This window comes from Pseudopipra pipra, chromosome 6 (genome assembly GCF_036250125.1).
Source record: "Pseudopipra pipra isolate bDixPip1 chromosome 6, bDixPip1.hap1, whole genome shotgun sequence".
NCBI lineage: Eukaryota > Metazoa > Chordata > Aves > Passeriformes > Pipridae > Pseudopipra > Pseudopipra pipra.
The window spans coordinates 22,069,908-22,087,609 of NC_087554.1; the positions used below are offsets into that span (position 1 = coordinate 22,069,908).

The 17,702-nt window shown below is 35.0% G+C and overlaps 1 protein-coding gene across 12 annotated transcripts in view; it reads right to left on the reverse strand.

Annotated features, from left to right (window-relative positions):
• LRRC4C (leucine rich repeat containing 4C) overlaps positions 1-17,702 on the reverse strand; it is a 487,665-nt gene that overhangs the window by 189,399 nt on the left and 280,564 nt on the right. For 8 of the 12 annotated variants that reach the window (XR_010431243.1, XM_064657787.1, XM_064657785.1 and 5 more), the window contains one exon: positions 17,267-17,404. The exons of the other annotated variants lie outside the window; for them this stretch is intronic. The gene's annotated coding sequence lies outside the window, so the exon portion shown is untranslated. The remainder of the gene's footprint in view (positions 1-17,266; positions 17,405-17,702) is intronic. 12 annotated transcript variants of the gene reach the window in all.

The window sequence follows — 17,702 nt, forward strand, 5'->3', positions numbered from 1 at the left end:
AGCTACAATGATCATCACCCATGCAGACTGAAGCCCTGCACTCCCACTACATCTGTTCAGCTTGACAAATTGTTTTCTCTGCTTAAGTAACCCACAGATTTAATTTTGGTTGGAACATTCAGTTGACACTCCGGTCCTTCACTCATCTCCCCATCCCTTCCTGATTACAAGATTACCATTTTTAGTTTCAAGACTACTCATTTTAAGCTTGTCTGAGCATACTACTTAAATGCTAGGTCCACTGTCCACTTCAGGTTACTGCAACTCTGTTAAAACTCTAGTACATCTTCCAGTCAGGGTACAGTGCAAGGATCTCATGCACAGCTTTTACTCCAGGCCATTCTCACTCCTTACATGACCCTATCAGAGTCTCGTGGAGACAATTCTAAGTTAAAACAACTGCTGCCTCCCAGATTACAAAACCTTGTGGATCCAGACAGTGTACGTTGTATTTCTTTTGTGAAATAACAGTAATTGCTGTTATGTTATTACCAGCACTTCTGAGCAGCCAGGCACAGACTTTAATGAGATTTTTAGTTTTCTACCTGCCTAATATAAGAGTCTTTTCCATTTGAGCAGGAAAAATTCTTAGGGAGAAGGAAAATTCAGTTGTGACATGCAGATAAGATTGAAAACTATGAATATCTATGTAATTATAGAGGTACAAGACTTTGCACATACAAGCAGCTGTTACTAATTCTATATGTAAATTCTCAATAATGTATATGTAAATTCTAAATAATTCTAAATAAGAATTATAAATAAGAATTATGTTTATGGTGCTTGAAAGTAATTTTTTTACATATCGAAGTTCTACCTTTCAAGCTGTCACTTTATGTGGGCTCATACAACAGCCATATTAGTTTGTACAAACAAAATGGAGAGAATCTAATGTGTCTTCATCCAATTATCTTTCTCCCATTGAAGAATTAATACTCTAGAAAATTCCTTCAGCGACTTTTAGTCCACATATACTCCACATATACTAAAAAATCAACTCTATACTGGAAAAAAAGGATGTTTTTGTCAAAATTATTTTTTAATGACTTCTGCGATTCTTTGCTAAGGTTGTTTGGCTATCCATGTGTATGTAACACAGTAAGAGATAAAAAGAGATAATGAACCATAGAAAGAGAACTGAAGAGATCAAAGATGATTGTACTATCATACATATCTTATATAAAAATTACAGAAAGGAATTTCTTACATACAATTTCCAGATCACCAGAAAGAAAGACAGCCTTACTAACATACTAACTTGATAGTCGTACTAACTTGAGCTGACATGATTAAATTTCATTCTGATCTTAAATATGGAGAAGAACTTAAACCTATTATTAGGATACACCAACGAAATATTTAGGAGAATTTAATTCCAATGCAACTTGCTACCATACCATCTCCCCTTACGTTTTAATTCTAGTCATTTAAACACTGAATTCTACAACTACAGAAGAGAAAGAAGAGAAGAAAAAGCTTTCCTGGCCAGATTAAATGACCAGGAAAGCTTTGAAGATTAAAATTAACACAAATAAAAGTGCAAATTAGAGGCTGAAAAGACTTCTTCCAACACTCTTTAGATATACTGAACATCAGATATCTTAAGCCAGGAATTTTTTGGACATATTTACATAACCTGTTTTATAGGTTTATTTCAAGCTTCACTTTAAAACCATTTAGTTGCTCTGACTCCAATCTACTTAGAAATCATTTTAGAATCTCACTTCACGTCTTATTGCAGACCTTCTTCAAATCTATTCTCAGTTTATTAATGACTGGTTAATAATAATTTATGTGGTACTAATCTTTACTTATAACATAATTATTCTCCCTCTCCAGTATGTTTATAGAAAATCACCTCTCAACTTCAGCTGGATTACACTACACAGGTCATGTCTTTTCATATTCTCTAAACAACACTACAGCTCTCCCGACTAAGTATATTTGAAATCACATTATTTCTTAGAATAGTATCTGATATGTCACACTACATATGGCTTATGTAGCAATGGCAGTAGTGTTCCTCTAAGGCTGCTAATAATTCTCACTTAATGCCTTCTAGAACCTGCTTTGTCATTTCCCTGCTACCTAACACTGTCAGCAGATAGTCATTCTCTGACCAATATGTTCAGATTCTCCCACCACCTCCAGATGGTAAATCCCCAGATTATACCTAAATTCCTAGTAGAGGTCTGTTCATGCCAGACTTTACTACTGGATTTTAATCTAGAGCAATTATTCAGAACAAGATCTCCCCCTGGTTTTCACCGTTGAATGATACAATCAATCTGTGCCTAATTGCAGCTCTCGCACTTCTGAATGCAGCCTTGTCTAAGAAATAATTTATCTTATTAAAAAAGATATTCAGTCATTTTTTTGCCTACACTTCTGAACCAGAAAGAAAAAGTGAAGGTTTTATGTTATTACCATTATTTATCTGTCCTCTAATAACAAATCATGACTCATTCTTAATAGAACTACTTGAGCACCCATATATACGTATTTGCCTATATGAATATATATTTCAAAAGGCCTGCCACATCAACAGATACAATCCTTACAACTTGGAGGTGGAACACAGTATCTGTTTAACACCTTCCTATGAAACTTAAAAGGAGTGTCTCCAAATGGTAACTTAAAATTGAAATTAATGGAGAGGAAAACATGTTTTCAAGCATTAAAATACATTAGAAATTTAAACAAGCAAAAATGCATAAAACATTTTTTAAGCAGTATAAAATATTGTTTTCATATTACTATGTTTTTAAGAAATGTCTTTTTTGTCCTTTTGAGTATTTGGGGAATTATTAGGAAGTCATCAGAATGATCTTTATCATTCACTGATTATCAGATCAGCCTCAAGTTAGAAATGTCAGTAAATATTTTCATAACATTTCCAATAAAAATGAATGCAAACACTATACCTATGGAAAATGCTGAAACAAAAATAAAATGTCAAAACCAGCAGCTCCTTTCAAATTGTTATTGGGACTAATGACCTTTTTCTATGAAAAGAAGTCCTTTCAAAAGCTATTAGCTCTACAAACTATTTAACAGAAATACATTTAGAATGACTGGGAACTAATCAATCAGTCTGAGTGCACAGGAAAATGACATGCTATAAGATTTTGACACAGATGACGTTGCTTCAGGAACAAAACAATTCAATGCACTTAGTCCAGCTGATGAGATTGGGGGAGTGGCTGCTGTTCTGTCTGGCATTTGTCCAAACAAGGATTATATTCCTATGACATTTACTGAAGAGTCACTGTGAGGAAGTCCTTAATTCAGAAGTGCACAAGCATAAGAACCAAATTTCCAGAACTGTTATATGCATGATCTGAAAAACCTGCAGCTATTTTGTACTAGATTTCCAGTGTGCTTCACATCCTCTCCTAACAAATCAGGTTCATAATACATAATTTATTATTACTCTCAAGAGTCTTACCAAATGGGGAATGATGTCTGAATCAAAGTGGGGTGTTGAACATGTGCCAAGGCAGCAAAAGAACTACTTTATCATTTCAGCACTTCAGCCTTCTATTATAATTGCATTGGCACCTTTCCTAATGCATAAGTGAATTTAATCTGCAGCAATGCTATATGGAAGGTATGCTGTATGAACTTTGAATTTTAATGTAAAAAATTCTGGATAATTTTCCACACACAATATGGGAATTAGCAAAGTTCATGCACTTGTCTGTCTCTAAATCTGAAAATGTCACAGATCTGCACGAAGAATTGAGCAATTCTGAAAATTAATGATCGTCACATATGGATATAAGATATTCCTAGTGAGTTAGTGACTTCAGGTTAGAGACTTTAGGTACAGGAGATGTTTAAATTTGCAGAATACTGGCATTTTTACTTTTCAAAGTTACCTAACAACCAATGCTCAAGAGAAGAAATATAGTATAAATACAAATGCAAGATTCTTCCACCTTCTCTTACTTAATCCACTGTTTTTCAACATACTGACCACTGGAATATTAAGCCTTGTGGACAATGGCTTAACTCTCACTTGCCTTTATAAGTCTTTGTATGATCTGTTTCATCTTTGTCCTCTCTTGTTATGGAGACTAGGAGACCCTGCAGGGGTAAGGGAAAATTAACACTTCAAAAGGTTTAATACAACATATGGTTGTAATCACTTTCGTTATATAATCACCATACTTTTCTTTCTATACTTCTGCTATAGAAGTATACTTTTATATACTCTTTCTATACTTCTGCTATAGAAAATACCATAACGCTTAAAATGCATAGAGAACCAAACTTTCACCCTAGCTCAGATCATTCTAAAGTTAATAAGAGTTATTAACAGGTCAGTTGATGTAATAACAGATGATAACTAGAAAGTCATGTAAAACTAAATCTTGTAGGCTTCTGTAAATAAATTATTGCACTACATCCCAGATTAACAAATTTCCTTTTGTTTCAGTTTCCAGTTTTCCTGTTAACACACCACCTCTGCCTACACCAGATAGTTGTGCTATGCATATTCCTTTCAAGCCACTACACCAATAGTTTTGCAAAACAGTTTATCTCCACACTTTTCAGTGGGTATCTCAGACTACACTAATATCACCAGAAATGGAAGATCAGAGAAGTAGCTTGTTTCATCAGTCTTAGTTTCCAAAGCAAGGCTTTTCACTAGCAACTCCCCAAAACAGAACTAGATGCGTAGCAGAGTTACGTCCCTCCTGTAATTCTTTTCATTCTAAAGAAAACAATCCTGAAAGATTAATCAACTTGCATAGCAGGTATGATGCTTGAGCCTTATTTATACCTTATAGCCTGTTAAAATCCAACCTGATGGGTTAGTTGTATCATTTCATAAGTACATTTTTAAATGTTTCATCAGCAAAGAAAAAAAAAAAAGGGAGATTTTTGTTGTTTGGGTTTTGGTTTTGGGGTTTATTTTCTATATGGAAGAACTAGCATTGTAACAAAAGAAGCCAGCAGGAAAAGGATGGTACTGAAATATGTGTATATGTCTGTATATAAAGAAAGCAAATCATAGGTTATCAGCTTGAATATGCCACGCTTCATCTGATCATTGCTAGATGTGAGCAATGAAAACAGAGTTAATGTTCCATAGAGAAAGCAGAAGTGACAGTAATGCCCAGGAATGGACTTTTACACAAAGAACTCACTGGAAAAGCTCAAATGTCAAGTGTAACAGAAGTTTACATTACTTCAGGTTTTTGACTTATGCCCCATGCTTCCTTTCTTTTTATCCATACAAACATTCACAGTCACACAATTTAAAATCTGGTTTTAGCATAGCACTTTGCTTGTAATGATCATCTGTACAGTGAATCATCAGGATTCCCAATGTGTGTGAAAACTCCTTGGAGAAAATAATTCTTATTCTGTCACCTTCATGGACATCATGCTGCCTTGAGGATGGACAGATCATAGCACAGGCAAAATTCAATTGAACCTGATATTTGTTAACACTACTTGCCTGAACTAGAAAGGAGGTAAATTCCAAAGTAGTTTTCTAGACTTTGCCTACTCCCTACTGAAAGAGAAGTTGTATTTAAAGCTTCAGTGGATCCCTGTAGCAAAGCCTGTACTCAGTTTCCTCAAATGTTTCATAGGTATTACCCAGTCTCTCCCATCTGCCCTAGTGTACTATGTTTCTTTATGAGACCTATTAACATAATTTAAAAAACTGGAATCTGTAAACAAAATGGTGGTTCATAACACAGAAAATATATCTGGAAGCAAAAGTATTTTCAGAATTAAACTAGAATGAAAAAAAACAAAACCAACCCACACACAAAAAAACAAAACTAGGATTCTTCATAAGCTGAATTATACTTGTTTACCACACAGAACTGTGTAACTATGGCTAGGGTGGTGGGCTTGCAGGCTGTAAAATATAGCAGAATAATTTAATATTTTGTTTTTAAATTCCTGTGACCTATTAGAAATCACAGGCCTGATTTTCAGAGATACTGAGCCTGTCTTTTCCATTTACTTCACCCTGAGATGTGTGTGCTCTGTCAACTCTTCTAGAAATCAAACCCCAGTAACTTTACATGATATTAATGGCTAGATTCTCAGTCTTCAGAGGAAGTACCCTGATTTATATTGGCTGAGGCTGTGTCTCTCACGCTGTGTTTCCAGATTCTACAGCCTCTCTGCTTACACTATAACAGTTAGAAGTAAGATAAATAAAAAATACAGAGATAAAATAGATGAATGAGATAAATTGGACAATAGATTAAAATAGACAAATTAGACTATCACAGACTTCTCCCTCCCATATACTCCTTTCCGTCCTCTCCTGTAGCTCATGCTTCATTCTTCATGCTGCCGCCTTCATTTGCCTTTGGCAGGATGCCACTGCCAACTCCCTCTTACTCCCTGGTTTCCAAATGCAGTCAGCCTGACTGGACACAAGCTGACTGCAGGACATTCAAAGCCTTTGCAGTGAAATTCTTAGTTTCTTGATCTAGACATACAGATATGCAGACTGGCAGTGAACAGAATCAGCTAAATCAGCTATACTGTATCACATTATTTATTACTTGACTACATGATACTGAAATACCAGATTTTTGAAGGTCACTGTTCATGTAAAACTTCATAACATTCAGCCAATTTACCTGAGAAGAATGTTTCCCTGTCTGACGAGGTCTGAATCTACACAGTAATCTTTTGCTTTTGGAGTTACACAGCTTATCAGTACTTAGGTTTACATTTTGGCCTATGAAAATTTGTCTTAGAACAATATAGCATGATGTGGAATTGGATTTCTACAGAGGTTTTCCAGCATTTGATAATAAGGTGACATGATTGAATGATTGCAAAAGACTATTAAGGACATGCAATTTTGATGCAATGTACTTCGATCTCAAACTGATAGTTTGGGACATTCCCCACAGTATCACAAAGGACACTATTCTCTACTCATGACTCTTTACAAAACTCATTCCTCCATTTGTAAGAATTTTATAAAATATATGGTATTGAATTCTGGAAATATGGAGTATCAGTTGCACAGGTAGGAATTCCTAATTCTAGTTCAGATTTATTGTTCTTGCGTCTGGAAATGAGACAGATGCAGACACAAACTCCTGCCAAAGCTCTGCAGGGAAAAGCTGTTTCTCCTGCAAGTCAGAATATTAGTGTGTGTGTGTGTACTAGTGCAAGATTTGTTTTCATTGGTCAGACATTCACTTATTCCACTAGATTGGTTCTGCACAGACATAGAGGAGTTGTGTGTGGCAGTGATACATGGAGTGCCTCTGTACAAAAAATGCTTTTAGACTGCATATCTCTGTTTCACCAAAGAAGAAAGAGAAAATGTAGTGTTTCATGTTTTCCTTCACTTTACATTCCTTGTCAGCAGAGTAAATCTCACTTTGTCAAGTCTGTAGATGTAAAGAAAGAGGATACAGAATGAGAAGAATTCCATGTCCAACAAACCAAGACTGAACTCTCTCTTTTCTCTGCTAGACCTATTTCTCTCTCTTGTCCATGAAGAGTGAGTGAGAGTCTCCAACTTTCAGAGAGGTACCTGCCTCAACTTGCTGACAGACACACTCTGTATTGCCCAGCCTCTCTAGGCAAATGGCTGCTGGTTGTTATAGATTTTAGTTTCCAGTCACCACATTTCCCAATTGAGCTTCTAAAACTATCCTCAAATAGTATATAAGTAATTAGTAGCTGGACATCAGATTCCTTTTAGTTTTTCACTATGAGGGTTCTATACCTGCTGTCATCCACCACCAACACACCTACCTCGCCTGTTTAACACCTAGCTTCTACCTAAGTCCAATTTCTCTTCATTTTCTCATTTAACATGATCTCACTTCCCTACAGTGAATGCTTATATTCAGAAGCATTTAAATTGGCTGAACTCACTCAGCTAATTTCTGTTTGGTACCACCTATGTAATTTACCTCACACAGTCATAAAATGAAATGACTCTGAATTTTAACTACATAAACAACAACAGAGAAAAAAAATCCACAAACATTAAAACATATTTTTGGTTCACTTCCTTCAATGTTCTATAAACAGAAATGGTTTTTATTCATATGCTATATGAAATTATAAAACTACTTTTTAATGAGCTTAATGATTTTGTTTCCATGTTAAAGACTTTAGACTCAAATCCATCTCAAAAATGACTTAACCCTTTTTTAGGTCTGCAAAACTGGCAGTTTTAACAACTTGAATCTACAGACTTGACAAGATAGCTATTCTCAGCACGGATATACATATAGCCATGTGAGTTTTAGCAGTTGGTCTTTAGTGCTGTTTCAGTTGATGATTCATTTATTCTGTAGGTAGAAATAAGTATAGCTAATGAGATCACAGAAACATTCTGACAGCTTTGATGTGAATACAATCCCTATATTAAGAGCAGTGTGTGGAGGAGTAAAAGGTGGGATGTTCTCACTTGTAATTTGAAATAAGTTTGGTGGATCTCAGTACAGCGCATAGCAGACTGATGTTCAGAAAAATCACCAGTCAAACTAAAATGGGCACCATTCTTTGCAATAGCAGCAAAAAATAATGATTAAATGGGCACAGTAAGATCAGAACACGCTTCCAATGCATTTGCTGAGGGGAAAGTGACCTGGGAAATTTGTTGTCATCCCATCTGTACAACAAAAACATGGTCAAGCCAACATCCTTAATGACACATCATTTTAGTATTTAAAAGGTATGGAACAAATTTTTAGATAGCTTAAATCTATTGACTTCAGGAAAGCTGTGCTGATTTCCAGAAGTTTTTCAAACTTTACATAATATCCCTCAAAAAACACTTGTAGTTACTAACCAACTTAGTGTTTTTTTTGTTCCTGTATGGTTATGCCAATTGTATGCTGTTTTTTCCTCAGAGTTGGCAATACAAAAGATTCGTCCAGCAAACTGAGCTGGAAGTGGGTACAAAATTTTGCTTGGGTCACCCACAATGGGATTTATTTTAACTAAAAATCAGACAGCTGGTCTAAACTACATACCTGAGCAGCCCTAACACTTGTTTGGCAAGCAAAAGTACCTCTCCAGAGGGCCACTGAATCCATCAAAGCCACTATTTCTCTCCTGTCCACAGAGAGCATCCAGACAGCAAAACAATCACGGTGTAGGTGCTGCTGAGCTATATGCATCTCTGTGGAAGGAACTGCAAGTTAACACCACAGGATAGCTTAAGAGTCCAGTTGCATCTGCAGGCTGAGCCCCATCACTTAACAGGGAACTGAGAACCCCTAAGAAGCTGCTATTGTCTCCATCTATGAACTACTTGCTAGTGTTACTTTTCTGAGGTATGCAGCATACATCTTGCACCTCTCAGACATATGAAGATTTTGGCACTGGAGGTCATAGAATCAGAAAATTTGTGATCCCTTTTATAGAATGAGTTTTTCAAAATATACATTTTATGTTACCACTATCTTCCACCACAAAATAACTGAGCAGCACAATTGGCTGTATGAAAGCTCCTCCTTATATCTGAAGACAAAGGTAGAAAAAAGTATTATACAGTTTTATTCTCCACACTCTTCAAAAAACTCAGTAAAAACATGAAAGTTTTAATGTGATGCAAACCTTTCATAAATCCAGTAGTGTTAAAGCAATTTTACTTCTCAAAGCTGATCACCCTTCCATCTTTCTACAGAGCAACGTTGGAGAGAGGGCAGAAACTACTTTTTCTCATGTGCAGAATTTAGGAGTTTCTAAAATCATCATTCATTTTTCTTTATCTATATACAGGAACAGTAAGTGTAAAATACTTTACATTTGCAGCATGAAGCTGGAAGAAAGAAATCTAAGCTCTTTGTGAAATGACAGAAGTGGGAACAGGACTGAAGACACCTTGGGCAAACAAAACAGACACAAACGAAACAGACAGACTGATCAGCCCCAGACAAGATGCTACTACTCTTGCCTCCTTCCTCCTTGCATTTGGATCCACTTTGACAGCATGACATATAAGAGCCATTCTCACAGTCCACGCCACAACAAAATTTGCAGTTTTGTTATCTTTCTCTCATTCTTTTCTTTTAGAACACCCTGATTCCCTATTATTCTAAGTATAGGAACCTTTCATTGCCAGTTAATTGCATAAAAATCCAATGACACTTGTCTAAACTTGGGCCTGGATAGGAGATCTGACATGCATCTATGATTAAAAAAAAAAAAAAAGAAAAAAGAAAAAGGCAAAGCCTGCTGTTTTAGGGAAGTGTAATGGTCCTAAATCTCACTTTGTAAAATCATTTAGGAAGTACAAGTTGTTTATTAAGCTATATCTACAGGTTTCATAAAGCTAATCCTTAATTTACATCTATAAAATGCTTACACATCTAACATAAAAGAGTATCCAAATGCAAAAGCTAAACAAAAGCATTTATTTCTTCCTCATCATCATACCTGCTTGTTACTCTAAAAAGAGTTCTAATGTTAAAAAACTGCATACAGTCCCCCAGTAATTACACTCAGTTTCACAGTTAGTCCTTATTTCCTTGCATCACTGGAGGCTAAAGGGCAGAAGGTAGTCTAATTCAATGAAAGGGCAATTCCTCAAAGCACTAAAATGCTAATAGTTAAAGAATACTGACTTCAACTAAGTCCACACACTCTCTTTATACATCTTATATATCTAGTGTCAAGGACAGATGACAAAGAGACCAAGGAGCTGGATGCAATATCAAATGAGTGAATACAGTGTTGCATTTGACAAAATCACAGTGAAATGACTTTTCCTTGCTCTTTGCTCTGCTATTTTGTTTTTTTATTGTTTCACAATACAAGGTATGCACTTTACTGGATCTATAGTCCTGTATAATTGCCAAAATAATCTCATGAATGATTTTCCCAGTCATAGTGGCAGTAATCCAAAAAACACACTACAGCATCATTATGGTTTTAGCTTCCCTATTTATTTTTACAAACATATTTACAAAGCCAAAGTTCCTATGGCTCAAATATGCAAAGCTACAAGCATCTGAGAATTTCCTACTAATGCAATTGCTAAAGAATCAAGCACTTATCTAATGCTATCAACCATTAACACAGAATCCTAACCATACTGAGAACTAACTCTCATTTGCCAATGACTAGAAGGAATCAGATTAATAATAATACTAAAATATAATGCAGCACTCTATTTTGATATTAGCATGAAATACAAAACTATAATCGTAGGGTTTCTCAATCTGGTGACAGCTTGCTTAGATGTAAAAAGTATACTGGATTAAAGTCTTACATCTGGAAACAACAAATAGATTAGCAGACAATAAAATATTTTGATAAAGTTCAGTATTTTTACAGACATATAAATTTCACTGAATTTAAATCAGTAATTTATTATTGTTATCTATATGTCTACTAGAAAACCTTGTAATTTTCCTGTATGATGACTCCTATAATGCAAAAATTCATTATAAAGCCTGACCTAAATGGATGGGTGAGTTATACTGGATAGCCGAACTGTAGTTTAGTGAATTAAAGTTAGTTAAAGTAAGTTAAACTATATATATAGAGTCCATTTTGAAATTAAAGTATGGACAAGCTTATCTATCATGGAGTCATCAAATTCCCCTTAATGCAGTTTTTCTACTTCATTTACAAGCCCTTATATTCCCTGATCCAAACTGAATCCTTTCTTTACAGTTAAAGAAATACATGAGCCTACTGAGGTTTTACTGACCCAACAGGCTATAAAATTATCCCTGATGATTTCTTGGCATTTACTATCACTTGCGACCTTTATTTTCTAAGAAGGATTATTATTACCTCCTTCCACTCTACATTTCCCTACAGGATATCACCAGCCATATGTCAGCCTTGCTCAGGGGGTTCTCATGCATGGCTCGAGCAATTCTACACGTATTTCTGGTGTTTACTGGAAATTATGAACATTTCTTTCTGTATTAATTCCTATTTTTTTAATTAAATGTGGACTTCTAACATGCAGTTAAACACACAATAATATATAAAATACAGAGACTTGATCGTATCAGTAATTTAAGAGTGCTTAATTTTCATTAAATCACACATTTAGCCAGATATGTGAATCAAGACAGTAAGAGATAATACTTTTTAGAGACCTTTCTAGCCTTGCAACTACTCATTTGATTATATACCATTTTGTGTGATGTTCCTATGATAATCCACTTAACCATGAAACTTTGATCTTCATTTATGCTCTCCACTTTGCTCATTAATTCCTCACAGTCTATACGAATGTCTCAGAAGCCCCTGCAGTGTCTCATATTCATTATTTTTGTTTCAGTAAGAAATGGAGACGGAGCCTCAGCCTCTGTCCCAAGATGTGGGAAATATTCAGTCCTGAATCTCCAAGTTTTGGTATCCCATAATCATAGAATCATAGAATCAACCAGGTTGGAAAAGGCTTCTGAGATCATCAAGTCCAAGCCTTGATCTACTACTGCCACGGTTACTAGACCATGGCACTAATATATGAAGCTTTGTAGGTAAAAAAAAAAAAAAAAGAAAGAAGAGATCATATGCGAAAGAGAAAGAAGTTATCCATTTCAACTGATTTATTAGGGATCTTGAATGGCAAAACATCTATATGCAGATGGATAAGAGAAACAGTAGTCATAAAATAATTTTGTTACTTGATGTGTTACATTCTAAGAGGGTGCCTGGTATCATATCTATGTTGAATCACATGATTAAGTTTTTTGATTTTTTTTTTGAAACTGTGGGGAGAGAGTTGTAAATTAAAGAAATTATTATTAAGAACTGTACAAGTTCTGACTCATATTCAATAGCTTTTTCAGTACTGATCATTTTCCTAAGCAATGTTATTTGTTTCCTAGTAAGAGCAGGCTTGAGAGGATTCTTCCATAATAACAGTGACATATCCTTCTATAGGGAATTTAAAACTGTCGGAGATTTTCGGTGCAATGTTTGATCAGCAACATAATGATGTAGCTCCACATGGAAACTACCAGCGGTGGTAGCAGGAAGGGTGAAGAGAAACAGTCATTTGAGTCACAAATTTGTTTGCTTAGGCAATATAGGCAATATAGTTCACAGTATAATCCAGGCCATACAGTGCACCCTTTAATTAGAAGTAGAGTTGTCCATAAACTTCCTATGCTTTAGGGAAGACACAATACTCACAGATTTATGCTAAATATTTCAGACACTGTGGGAAATGAGAAAAATTATTCTTATGTATTTCAATTGGAATTGTGCTCAAATTTTTACTTGTGGAAATGTACTCTGTGCCTACATTAAAAATAGGACATAAAGAAAAGAAGATGGTTGAAAAATACTGACGTTTACAATAGATGTGTCACCTTAACTATTTTCTTCCAAAATAATTCATTTTAGTATTTATAAGACATCCTTTAATCCAACATAATTTTACATACTGAGAGGAATTTCTGTCATCTTTTAACCACAATTATTGTAGCCTCATTTTTAATTTAAAATGAGATGAAGTGAAATGTGCCAGTAAAAGCAGTGAACTAGTCCCCAAGTACAAAGCAGATCCATCTTTCTGCAGATGAACAGTAAGAAGCAGTTGTTATTAGCTACTAGCTGCAAGAGTTTATATTATCTTCCAAAATACCTTTACCTGTTTACGGCAGGTCAGTTCCTTGAGGACTAACTCTGAGCACTTTCAGACAGTTCTTCGTCATTCTGGAGTAACAACTGCTCCTCCTGAATGTCACACAAGGTCACATAAAAACTTCTAAATCCAAAAGGGTTTCAAATATTTAAAAATATATTTTCTATTTTTTTGCTTTTGTCATTTGGACTTCTGTTCTTTGCTTTTTTTGCCCTCCCCTGTTAGTCTCACAGTAATTAATCTCTCTCTGCATCTAGTACGAGAAGTTAAAGAGTATCAGTAACCACTAATATTGAAGTTTTCAACATTTCTCACCTAAGAATGAAAGCTGTTACTAAAACACCTGTTGCTTTGAAATTTCATTGGTCAGTTAGAAAACCTTATGCAGGAATGACAGTTTTCCAAGAAGTTCGGGATAAATGGATTTCTGACTTCAAGGCTACCATTTTCATAGATTTTTCAAGCAACTTTCAGCATATTACATCGTCAATCTTTTCCTTCTGGAGCACATTAAAGCCTATATATTGACAATATTTTTCATTATTTTATAGTAGTGGATTTTGAGGACCATACAATCTGGATTACAAAGTCACAAAGTATTGTGCCATTACTTTCAATTGTGGTTTTGTACTTAAAGCCTGGAGAACCTGCAAGCATAGTATATGCTTTTCTCACAGTGCATTGGTTCTCATCCTGGTCCTTGGGAAAAGCTCCAAGGAATTTTTGCTGATGCAGATGACAAATTGTGAGAGGACAAAGGTTCAGTAGGTCCAATTCATTGCCCAAGGTGAATATAACATTTTGAAAATAAATGCTATTGATATATCACCTGTTGTTGGTTTATAACAGCTATTATTTGGAATGTTTGTCTTCTCTTTCCTCAAAAAAGGTTGGTTGCCTAAACTTTGAGATGCAATGCAGAATTTGACTTGCAATAGCAAAATGACTAAAGCACATCTATTTGTCTCAAGTGATGGAAGGAATAGCTCAGTCTAAGGATTTTCTGAGACGTATTTGAAAAGATTTGCTCTGTTGTAAATAAATTTTACATGGGTCAGCTCTTTCAGAAGGGAGTTGCATTTTATACAAGTCCCTTCCTGTTCAAAAGATGTGAAAATTTTCGAGTCTTCAACCTTGCATTTGCTTAAGCTACACCAGTTGAGGAAGATAAAGTTACTTTTTGCTGTTAAGGCTTTTATGAAGGGATTGTTGCTAAATTACTTGTAATGCACCTGAAATTTTTTTTGCATTAAAGTCTGTCACAAACTCCAATTTCTCTGTCCATTACAACAAAATGTGTTTAAATACTATGATATTGTTTAAAGCCAAGCTACCCATGAAAAAATGGCAACATCATAACAAGTGTATTTAGTACACAGTACTTTAAATGCTATAGGTTTGTCCAATTCACGTCCAATATTAGATAATGAGGTCTTGTTGATCCTGAAAAACCTGCAAACCTACCATTTGAGCTGAAGAGGAAAAGAAAAGGTTAACTGCTGTAATACATGCTTGCATTATCATGACAAGCTGTGGAGGGTTGATGCTGGCTTGATGCCAGATGCCCCTAAACCTTTCTGTCCTCAGCTGGGCAGGTGGATCTCTGCTTCACTGTGGGCTGCAGAGGTACAGCCAGCCTCAACATGGCTGCACCATGGGCTGCCCAGAGCACCTCATCCGTCTCCTTCTTTCCTGACCTTGTGGTGTGCAGAGCTGTTTCCTTCATACACTCCCACTTCCCTCTTCTCACTGCTGCTGCTGTTGTGCAGGCAGCAGCGCTGCCACTATCACTGAGGGGTCAGTGGTGGGTCCATCTTGGAGCCAGCTGGCATTGACTCCATCAGACATGGGGGAAGCTTCTGGCAGCTTCTCACAGAAGCCACCCTTGTAGCCCTCCCACTACCAAACCCTTGCCATGCAAACTGAATACACAAGCCCGTGAATTTCTAATTTTATTCAGAAGATAATAGTATGAGTAGTTAGATAATATAAACACCATATATGCCATTTGTGCTTCCTCAAGCATTATGAAAAACATCCATTTCAAGCAGACATTTATGGAATGAAATTTTTTCATACACAAAAATTCTCTTCTGCAATAAAAAAAGTAATTCCAAAATGTATTTAAAAAATATTTCTGTAACTATAAGACTGACAGTGGTACTATCTGTACCTAGACATATGGTTTGAGGAATATTACATATTAACCAAAAAACTTCCTGATATTACCATTCAGCCAATAGTATGCCAAAAACTCCAAAACCCTGAAGCTCTGAGACATATATAAATAAATGAGCAGAATTCCACCCTACAGGTGGTACACAGATTGGAGATAGGAATTCTCAAAGACAAGTGGCAGTAACAGAATAAATACCTATAGTACAAAGTTAGTTTTTACTCTTTTTTTTTTTCTATGAGGAAGAGAAATAAAGACTAACTATCAATTCAGGCAGGTCTACATCCATCACATTTTCACATTTATGATACTTAGAAAATTTAGAATTTCTATCTATCTTCAGTTTGCCTCTCAATTAATACCAACTAATGCAAATGTATTCAAAATTAGTTAATCACCATTACTGCAAGTTCTCCAATTATATTGCATCAACACACCAAAAACTTTCACAAAACACCCCTTAGCGGTTTTCAAAACATGACATTCATCATTGCCCATAAATTTCTAATAGTGCTATCAAAGAATATAGTAACCTTCTACTATAAGGCATACTAAAAACTGCTCTTCAGTAAAATGATTTTCTATACATTTGAAATACCAAAAAGAAAACAAATTATTCTTTAGAAGAAAATAATATTCTTCCTTGATTTATAAAGACTGTTTTTTTGGAGGGGGAGAAAAGATAACAGAAAAAATAGTCCTGATATTCTTATAATGTCATTATTTCTAATTTTGTCAGGGTTTTTTCATCTCAAAAGCTTTCTTTAAGACCTAGATGGTTATAAAACTCACAACTCAAAATAATTCTCACCTAATAGCATACTTACCTGTAGGAAAAAGTCTCAGAAAATGCTAATACAAGAAAAAAAAATCAAAACTGTTCCTTCACCACCAAAAAGTTTCAAAATCTATTTAATTATATGAAAATTGAAAATATAAAATTCCCATTCTAGTGCTCATAACCATTAGAATTCTTTTTTCGCAACTATAACTGTACAAAAAATGCAACACAGTGAAAAATCAGACTGAAAAGTCTTCTATACCCTAAATTTCTCTTGTGATTCAGTATTCCTCTGTACAAATAAAAATACAAGACTGTGCTCACATCAAGAATAAAAGGCTTTACGGTTGCTGCATCCCACATGCCTTGGACTGCATGCAGACTTTTTAAACTATTAATTAATAATACTTAGCTTTGCTTTATGCTTTAAGCACAAAGAAACATGACTACAAGACTGACATAGATGAGTCACAAGAAATTCATACCCTATTTGCTTCTGCTGTCTATAGAGAGCCTACAGTTACCATCTTAAAAGTCAGTTTGAGATCTGTCCTAAATATTGTTCACCAATCATACATTTAAACACTTTTTTCTCATACAACCATATGTGAATATAAAAAATGTTATACATGAATAGCCAAGAATAAAGTTTTGAAAGAAGGTAATAGCACACCTTAGTAGACACACAATAGTAATGAATGAAAGACTGGAAGGAAAGTAATTTTCAGTTTACCTGTTTTCACTAATTCATGGTAGAGTTAATTTTCCTTCATGCCAAAGTGTAGTGTATTTACTTTCTCAAATGGTATGCTGTATCTTAGGATATGTCCATATTAACAGTCTCCATTTCACATTCCTTTTTTCTGGCAACCTATTTGTGTTGAGGGGAAAAAAAATAACATTTCATGGTGTGGTGTGTCTAACACTGACAGACCATGAGATTATCATGTACTTTAGAATGAACATACTGAGAAATCTCACAATTAATAATGAAATAACCTCTAAAGTATAAGCAGTTAAAATTTCTTAGGCAGACCATTGAAAACATACAAACTATAAACATAGAAAAGGAAAGAATTCTCCTGGTTTTGACTAGAGATTGTATTCTGTTCTCTTTATCTTAATCAACAATAACTTTAATAATAATGTGAAACTTGTTCTTGAGACAC